The 10,010-nt window shown below is 38.4% G+C and overlaps 1 pseudogene; it reads left to right on the top strand.

Moving 5' to 3' along the window:
* Positions 1–8,693: 8,693 nt before the first annotated feature.
* Positions 8,694–9,731, top strand: LOC118839604 (annotated as a pseudogene).
* The last annotated feature ends 279 nt before the right edge of the window (positions 9,732–10,010 follow it).

Here is a 10,010-nt window from a genome sequence, read left to right as displayed (position 1 = left end):
AATGACAATTCTACCTAAATTAATTTACTTATTCAATAGCATAACAAGCAATCTTATATTTACCATGAAAATACCCCCCCCCAAAAAATACCAACAACAATAAACAAAAAGGATTTATAAACATTTCCCATAATATCTGGGGGCACACTTCCCTATGTTACCTTAGTTCTTAGAGTGAGTAAGGTTAAATTTTACCACTTAAATTTCAAAATTTATCACACCATGTTAACTTCTGAATGTGGTATAGCCACTGGATGCATCATTGCTGCTCCTTCTTGCTGCCTTTAATCTATACTAGATTAAGCAGATCCCTGAAGACTTCACTCATGTTATCTGGCTTCCAGCTAATCTTAACGTGGCCTCTATCTCTGGAACTTTTAGCAATATTCAAAACTCATAGCAATCTCTATTCATCTCTTTCGCCTAAAAGAAATGAAAAAAGGAGATCTCACAGGGACAGACACAATAGCAAGTCCATACCTTCATGAAGCATATGGTGGTAAACCCAGGTAAAGAAAGAAACTCTTAAGGCTTCTCTCTCCACTTGTAGGCTTGCAATGAGAGGCAGCTAGGCAGGAAATAGTGTGAAAGACTTGCTTTGACTTTTTAGATGAACCCCACTTAAAGCTCACTTAGCAGTCTGTCTTTTCATCCTTTGGTTAGCAGACCAAAACCAGTTACAGAATATTTGAGCAAATTGCAAATTAGGAAGCACTGTTCCTTATATTACATGTCATCATGACTTTCTGGAAGCAGACTCCACAGCTTCTCTAATGAGAAGTAGCACTATGGAGCTCCATTGTCCAGGACCCCATCACATAAAGATGAATAAACTGAGACTGAGAGGGGCTCAATGACTTTCCCAAGGTTATGGAGGCAGTAAATTTTGATGTCTTGCTTTGAACCCAAGTTGTCTGACAACAAAACCAATACTTTTTGTTTTTCAGTACATCACACTGTTCAGCTATTGCAAATAATTAATACATTAACCAAACTTCTACATGATAGTGCTAACCCTGCCAAAGTATCATTAGACTAATAGTCTGGTTTTTTTTGCCTTGTTAGTATACAATTGACACATTGGTGATGATAACTTATAATGATTAAATTATGAAGCCAACTAAATTTCATGAAGTGTTCTGGGGGGAAAAAACTCAGTTGCTTTTATGGATATTGCACCATTGTATTATTAAAAGGTAGACATTGTGGGGTGGAGCCAAGATTGCCACATGAAAAGAGCATCTTACCAGAGCTTTCTCACAAATTCTGTCAGATACCTCTAAAAAAGTGAATCTGAGCAGATTTGAGAGAGTTAGAAGCCACTAGCAGACTGAGTGGGGGCAAATTTCCAAGCCAGGAAGAGTCCACAGGGTCAACAGAATGGACCTGTAGGCTGGGAAAGCACCTGACACATGGAGCTACACCAGACCAAAAGAACCAAAGCTGAAGCAGCTGCAGAACTCAGCCAATGATCCAAGCTGGTGCATAAAACTGGTGGTGATCCCCAGGCCTCCCAACCCAGGACAGGAGGCTGTTGGAGTCACAGGAGGCAGCAATGCAGCACCTGTGGCCACAAGAAGAACTACTCCCGAGGTTTGCAGTCTGCAGTCTAAAGGTTTGAAACTCACCTTCTTGAACTTCTAGGAGACGTAGTAATGAAATAACATGTCTCTCATCCCTCCCTTTCACCCAGATAATATTTCCTCAGGAGAAATCTGAAAATAGAGGAGCCAAAAGTGGGTCTTCAGTAGCCAAACAGCAGGAATTGCCAAGGCCCAGGGTGGTAGAGCTAGAAAGGGTCAACACCAGGAACCCAGAGGTGCCTTTGCACAGCCAGGGGAAGTGGCAGACACCAGGACAGACAACATCAGAGACCACCCCTCCCCCACATCTCATGAAACCGGAGGCTATAGCACACAAAGCTAGTAGCTAGGCCCACAATTCACAGAACAAGAAGCCTGGGACAGAGACCCTGAGCCCCAGAAGCAGAAATCCGCTTTAAAGCCAGGAAAAAGTTAACCAACATGAAAAAGCACTTGAGAAAATTGAGGACCATTGATTCTTTCTATGGAGACAGAGATGATCAAAATGCCAATTCAGAAGAGGACAACATGGATACTATACCCACATCTGAAACCCCAAAAAGGAACGTGAACTGGTCTCAAGCCCAAAAAGCATTCCTGGAAGAGTTCAAGGAGGATTTTAAAAACCAAATTTGAGTGGTAAAAGAAAAAATGGAAAAAAATCACTGATGAGAACAAATCTTTAAAAAGTAAATTTGGAGAAATGGAAAAGGAAACTCAGAAGCAAAATGAAGATAACAATTCATTAAAAATTAGAAATGTCAAATAGAAGCTAATGACTCTATGAGGCATCAAGAATCAGTCAAAACAAAATCTAAAGAATGAAAAAATAGAAGAAAACATGAAATATATGATTGGAAAAACAACTGACCTGGAAAATAGATCCAGGAGACACAATCTAAGAATTATTGGCCTACCAGAAAGCCACAATAAAAAAAAATTCTGAATGGTATCTTCTAAGAAATCATCCTAGATAACTGCCCTGAGGTCCTAGAATAAGAGGGTAAAACAGTCATTGAAAGAATACAATAATCACCCCCAGAAAGAGATACCAAATTGAAAACTCCAAGAAATATTATACCCAAATTCCAGAATTACCAGGTCAAAGAGAAAATACTGCAAGCAGCCAGAAAGAAACAATTCAAATATGGCGGAACTACAGTCAGGATCATGCAGGATCTTTTAACTTCTGTATTAAATGATGGGAGAAACTGGAATGTGATATTCTTTTTTTTTTTTTTTTTCCTTTATTTATTTTTAGTTTACCACACACGGTTCTACATAGTTTTGAGTTCCAGTTTTTCTCCCCTCCCTCCCCCCTCCCTCCCCAAGACGGCATGAAGTCTCATATAACTGTCATGTATAACTTCGCATTGAATTAATTTATGCTCTATTCAAGTCATGGAGAAGAATTTTGACCAATGGAATGAATCATAAGAAAGAAGAAACAGAACCAAAAAAAAACAACAACAAAAAAAAAAAAAAACCCAAAACCAAAAACAAAAGAGAAGCAGAAAAGGCGAGCATGTAGTGTGCCTCAGTCTGTATTCAAACTTCGCAGTTCTTTCTCTGAATGAAGATAGCATTCTCCATCGTGAGTCCCCTGGATTTGTCCTTGCCCCTTTAGGTTGCTGAGAGAAGCGCAGTATGTCAGGGTTGGTCCTCACGGAATCCACATATCTGTGGCTGTGCACAACGTTCTCCTGGCTCTGCTCCGCTCACTCAGCATTATGTCGTGTAGGTTTTTCCAGGTTGTTATGAAGTCTGCATCATCCCCATTTCTTATGGCACAATAGTATTCCATCACCTTCATATACCACAGCTTGTTCAGCCATTCCCCAATTGATGGGCATCCCTTTGCTTTCCAATTCTTGGCTACCACAAAGAGAGCTGCTATAAATATTCTTGTACATATGGGTCCTTTTCCCGCTTGCGTGATTTCTTTGGGATACAACCCTAGAAGTGGTATTACTGGGTCAAAGGGTATGAACATTTCTCCAAAATGGCTGGATCAGCTCGCAACTGCACCAGCAATGCAACAATGTTCCAATTTCCCCACATCCTTTCCAGCATTTATCATTCTCCTGATTTGTTATTTTAGCCAATCTGACAGGAGAGATGTGGTATCTAAGAGTTGTTTTGATTTGCATTTCTCTAATCAGCAGCGATCCAGAGCATTTTTCCATATGCCTGTAGATAGCTTTAATTTCTTCCTCTGAAAACTGCCTGTTCATATCCTTTGACCATTTCTCAATTGGGGAATGGCTTGTATTCCTATATATTTGGCTTAGCTCCCTGTATATTTTAGAAATGAGGCCTTTATCAGAGATACTAGTTGCAAAGATTTTCTCCCAATTTTCTGCTTCCCTCCTAATTCTTGTTGCATTGGCTTTTTTTGTACAAAAACATTACAAAAACTGTTGGAAAAATTGGAAAATGGTAGGGCAAAAACTGGGCATAGACCAATATCTTACACCATATACCAAAATAAAGTCAAAATGGGTTCATGATTTAGGAGTAAAAGTTGATACTCTAAGTAATTTGGGAAAGCAAGGTATAGTTTACTTATCAGATTTGTGGAAAAGTAAAGAATTCATGACCCAACAAGAGATAGAGAGCATTACAAAATGGAATGTGATATTCTGAAAGGCAAAGGAGCTTGGAATATAATCAAGGATCAACTACCCAGCAAAACTGAGCACAATTTTTCAGGCAAGAAGATGGACATTCAACGAAAAAAGGGGATTCCAGACCTTCCTGATGAAAAGGTCAGAGGTCAATGGAAAATTTGATCTTCAAATATAAAACTCAAGCGAGATACAAAAAGGTAAATAGGAAAAAAAACCCTTGTAAATAAGGGCAAATTATTTACTTCCTTATGTAGGACTATATTGTTTTATACATGTTTTATATATATATACACATACACATATATACATACATATGTGTATATGTATACATACATATATAGATATCAATCTTGAGAATAGTATAGTTATTATGACAATTCAAAGGGATATACATAGACTGGGTATCAGTATAAAATAACTGATGTAATAATAAAAACATAATTAAGAGATATAAAGGGATGGTTCTGGGAGAAGAGGTAAGGAGGTGGTAGAAAAGGGTAAACTGAACATGAAGAGGGACAAAAACATATTATAGTAGAGGGAAAGAAGGGAGGGAGAAGAGCAGTATTTGAGCTTTACTCTCATTGAATTTGGTTCAAGAAGGGAATAACATACTCTGATAAGTATAGAAATCAAACTTGTCCTACAGGCAGTATGAGGGAAAAGGGGAAAGAAAAGGGAGGAGGGTGGTCAGAAGGGAGAGAAGAAGTAGCAAGGGGAAAAAGGTAAGATAAGGGAGGGGAATCAAGAGGGAGGGCAAACTGAGGAAGGTGGTGATAAAAAGCAAAACTTTTGAGGAGTGGAAGAGAGAAGGGAGAAACAAAAGCATAAGTGGGGGGGGGGGATAGGATGGAGAAAAGGACACAGATAGTAATCATAACTGTGAATGTGAATGGAATGAACTCTCCCATAAAACAGAGGGGGATAGCAGAATGGATTAAAACCCATAATCCTACAATATATTGTTTACAAGAAACACATTTGAAACAGGGGGATATGCACAGGGTAAAGGTAAAAGACTGGAGCAGAAGATATTGTGCTTCAGCTGAAGTAAAAAAAAAAAGCAGGGGTAGCAATCTGAATCTCAGAAAAAGCAAAAGCAAAGATAGATCTAACTAAAAGAGATAAGGAAGGCTCTATATCCTCCTAAAAGGCACCATAGACAGTGAATCTCTATCACTATTTAACATATATGCACCAAGTGGCATAGCATACAAATTCTTACAGGAGAAGGTAAGGGAGTTACAGGAAGAAATAGACAGCAAAACTATACTAGTGGGGGACTTCAACCTTTCCCTATCTGAACTTGATAAATCTAACCTCAAAATGAACAAGAAAGAAGTTGAGGAGGTGAATAGAATTTTAGAAAAGGCATATATGATAGATGTCTGGAGAAAACTGAATGGGGATAAAAAGGAATATACTTTTTTTCAGTGGAACATGGCACAAACTCAAAAACTGACCATGTATTAGGGAATAAAAACCTCACAGTCCAATGCAGAAAGGCAGACGTAGTCAACGCATCCTTTTCAGATCATGATGAAATAAAAATTATTTGTAATAAAGGACAATGGAAAAATAAACTAAAAATTTATTGGAAACTAAATAATCTAATCCTAAAGAATGAGTGGGTCGAAGGACAAATCATAGAAACAATAGCTTCATTCAAGAGAATGACAATAATAGACGACATGCCAAAAACTTATGGGATGCAGCAAAGGCAGTTCTTAGGGGAAGTTTTACATCTCTAAATGCTTACATGAATAAAATAGATAAAAAGTATATCAATGAATTGGGCATAAAACCGAAAAAGCTAGAAAAAGAACAAATTGAAAATCCCCAATTAAATACCAAATTAGAAATACTGAAAATCAAAGGAGAGATTAATAAAACCGAAATCATGAAAACTATTAAATTAATAAATAAAAATAAGAGCTGGTTTTATGAAAAAACAAATAAAATTGGTAAACCTTTTGTCAATTTGATTTAAAAAAAAAGAAGAAAACCAAATTACCAGTATCAAAAATGAAAAGGGTTAATTCACCTCCAGAAAATTAAAACGACAATTAGGAAATATTTTCCCCCATTTTATGCCCATAAATGTGACAACCTTAGGGAAATGGATGAATATTTACAAAAATATAAATTGCCCAGGTTAACAGAAGAGGAAGTAAAATAAATAACTTCATCTCAGAAAAAGAAATTGAGCAAGCCATCAATGAGCTCCCTAGGAAAAAATCTCCAGGGCCAGATGGTTTTACATGTGAATTCTATCAAAGCTTTAAGGAACAGTTAACTGCTATACTTTGTAGACTATTTGGGAAAATAGGTGAAGAAGGAGTCTTACCAAATTATTTTTATGACACTGTTGTACCGAGAGCAAGTAAGACACACCACAGAATATAAATTTTAAATGGAAAATTTATTAGCCAGCGTCCATTCAGGGGCAATTAGCCCAAATGAAAATGACCCTGAGTTGAAGTGAAGAAGTAGTATTTATACAAAAGATCAAGTTGCAGTGGTTAATTATCTCTTGAAATTTACATATGTTATTTTTAGCAGGCTCAGCAAGCCTTTGTTATTTCACTTTTATGACCATGATACAAGAAGAGGAACTTCCTGAATAGATTGTAAATACAGCATGTCAGATAGCTGACAAAGTGTCAACCAAAACTACAACCCAGGATCTCCATGTCCAATTTGCAATTTGCATCTCACAACATGGTATAAGATAAGGAACAGTCAAATAATTCAAGAGAATGTCTGGGGCTGAGGCTTTCATCCTTAATGGCCATAGACAGACCAAGGGATGCTCCAGCTGGGTTTGCCGACACAAGACAGAGACATCTCTGAGCCTGCTCAGGAAACAAAAGACTTAGCATCAGCCCTTTCCTGTGGTTAATTAGTCTACATTCCTTAGAAGAGTCACAGGGCCCAGGGACATTTGCTGAAGGCCAAAGGGCAGGAACTGAGTCTGTTTTTCTTATGCAAACTGGGGTTTTTAGTTAGGGGCTGGGGGCAGGGGTCTTCCTAGCAATAACTGATTTCTCCAGCACCACAACACAAATATGATACTACTACCCAAACCAGGAAGAGTCAAAACAGAAAGAATATTATAGACCAATCTCCCTAAAGAATGGTGGTGCAAAAATTGTAAATAAAACATTAGCAAAAAGATTGCAGCAACTTATCATGAGAATAATACTCTATGACCAGGCAGGATTTATCCCAGGAATGCAAGACTGGTTCAATATCAGTAAAACTAGCAGCATAATTAATCATATCAACAACAAAATTAGCAGAAACCATATGATCATCTCAATATGTGCAGAAAAAGCCTTTGACAAAATACAGCACCCATTCCTATTAAAAGCACTAGAAAGCATAAAAATAAATGGAGCCTACCTTAAAATTGTAAATAGCATCTACCTAAAACCATCAACAAGCATTATTTGTAATGGGGATAAGCTAGATGCATTCCCAGTAAGATCAGGGGTGAAACAAGGATGTCCATTATTACCCTTATGATTCAATTTGGTGCTAGAAATGTTAGCTGTAGCAATAAGAGAAGAAAAAGAAATTAAAGGAATTAGAATAGGCAAAGAAGAAACTATATTTTCACTTTTTGCAGATGATATGATGATTTACTTAGAGAATCCTAGAGAATCAAGTCAAAAAAACTACTTGAAATAATAAACAACTTTAGCAAAGTTGTAGGATATAAAATAAACCTACATAAATCCTCAGCATTCCTATACATTACTAACAAAGTCCAATAGCAAGAGATAGAAAGAGAAATTCCATTTACAGTTACTGTAGATAATATAAAATATTTGGAAGTCTACCTGCCAAGACAAACCCAGGGCCTATGTGAACATAATTACGAGACACTTTTCACACAAATAAAGTCAGATCTAAAAAACAGAAAAATATCAGTTGTTCGTGGTTAGGCTGAGCTAATATAATAAAAATGACAATTTTACCTAAATTAATCTATCTGTTCAGAGCCATACCAATCAAACTACCAAAAATTTATTTTACAGAGCTGGATAAAATAATAATAAAATTCATTTGGAAAAAACAAGAGGTCCAGAATATCAAGGGAAAAAATATCAATGAAAAGAAATGGTAGAGAAGGTGGCCTAGCCATACCAGGTATTAAACTGTACTATAAAGCAGCAGTCATCAAAACTACCTGGTACTGGCTAAGAAACAGAGTGGTGGATCAGTGGAATAGATTAGGTACACAAGATGCAGTAGTCTGGGACTACTGGGATCTAGTCTTTGATAAACCCAAAGAAAGAATCCAACTTCTGGGCTAAGAATTCAATAATTCACAAAAACTGCTGGGTAAATTGGATATTCGAATACATTTCTTTCAGGACTGGACTGAACTTCTCCTTCTCCCTACACTGAGCTGGTGGCTACTCTGAGAAGGAGTAGTGGAGACCTGAACTAATTCCCTCCACCCCCTTTCCTTTGCAAGACGTCAGAGAAGGAGAATGCCCATCTAGGATCTTACAGCTCATCCTTGCATCAGTCCAGCCTGAATGCCCTGCCTTTGTGGATACTCCAGAAAGAGATAGCCACTTCCTCTTCTACCCTTCTCATAAATCATTCCAGACCTGTTCTAGAGCCTTCAAGCAGCCAGCCAACTGCTGTACCTGGCAGGTTAGGGGTGGATAACAGCAATGTGAAGACCCTGGGTCTTCACCAGCAATGGGCAGCCTCTGGGTAAAGGCAAGTTTGGGAACATATACCTGGCTTGGGAAAAGAACAGCCAGTTCATTGTGGCACTAAATGTTCTCTTCAAATCTCAGATGGAGAAGGAGGGTGTGGAACACCAGCTTCGAAGAGAGATTGAGATCCTGTCTCATCTCCGGCACCCCAACATCCTTTACCTCTACAATTACTTTCAAGACTGTAGTTGGGTTTACCTGATTCTGGAATATGCACCTCGGGGTGAACTCTACAAGGAGCTGCAGAAGAGCCATACATTTGACCAGCAATGCACAGCCATGATGATGGAAGATCTGGCAGATGCCTTGATCTACTGCCATGGGAAGAAAGTGATTCATAGAGACATTAAGCCTGAGAATCTACTCATGGGACTTCTAGGAGAGCTCAAGATTGCTGACTTTGGCTGTTCTGTCCATGCCCCTTCCCTTAGGAGGAAGACAATGTGTGGGACCTAGACTATCTTCCCGTTGAAATGATTGAAGGATGTACACATGATGAAAAGGTGGATCATTGGTGCACTGGAGTGCTGTGCTATGAACTATTAGTGGCAAATCCTCCCTTTGAAAGCTCCTCTCACAGTGAGACTTATAGATGGATCACTAAGGTGGACCTGAAATTCCCTTCATCTATGTCTTCTGGAGCCCAGGACTTGATCTCTAAGCTGCTCAGACATAACCCCTCAGAATGGCTTCCCCTCACTCAGGTCTTGGAGTAGCCCTGGGTACAGGCCCATTCCCAGAGAATGCTTCCTCCTTGTTCTTTCCATCCTGACCACTGAACATAGGCCCTTGTAGCAAGATTCCAGGAAGGGGTTTTGTTAGGGAATCATGGGGACCCACTAGGTTGAACAGAATGGCAGAGTTTCTCTAGTTCTTTGGCCAAAAATTATTGTACAGTTGTATGGAAAACTTTGACACATTTCTCTAGTGCCTAACCAAATTTTGTTTAAGATGTTATACATAGATTTATGTATGTTTTGTGTTGAAGTGAAATAAAGGGGAAGAAGGTAACTGCCTGAAAAAAAACTGCTGGGAAAATTGGAAAATGGTAGGGCAGA

This window comes from Trichosurus vulpecula, chromosome 2, assembly GCF_011100635.1.
Source record: "Trichosurus vulpecula isolate mTriVul1 chromosome 2, mTriVul1.pri, whole genome shotgun sequence".
Lineage (NCBI taxonomy): Eukaryota > Metazoa > Chordata > Mammalia > Diprotodontia > Phalangeridae > Trichosurus > Trichosurus vulpecula.
Note: the sequence above shows the minus strand (reverse complement) of the source record. Positions and strands in the feature narration are given on the sequence as shown.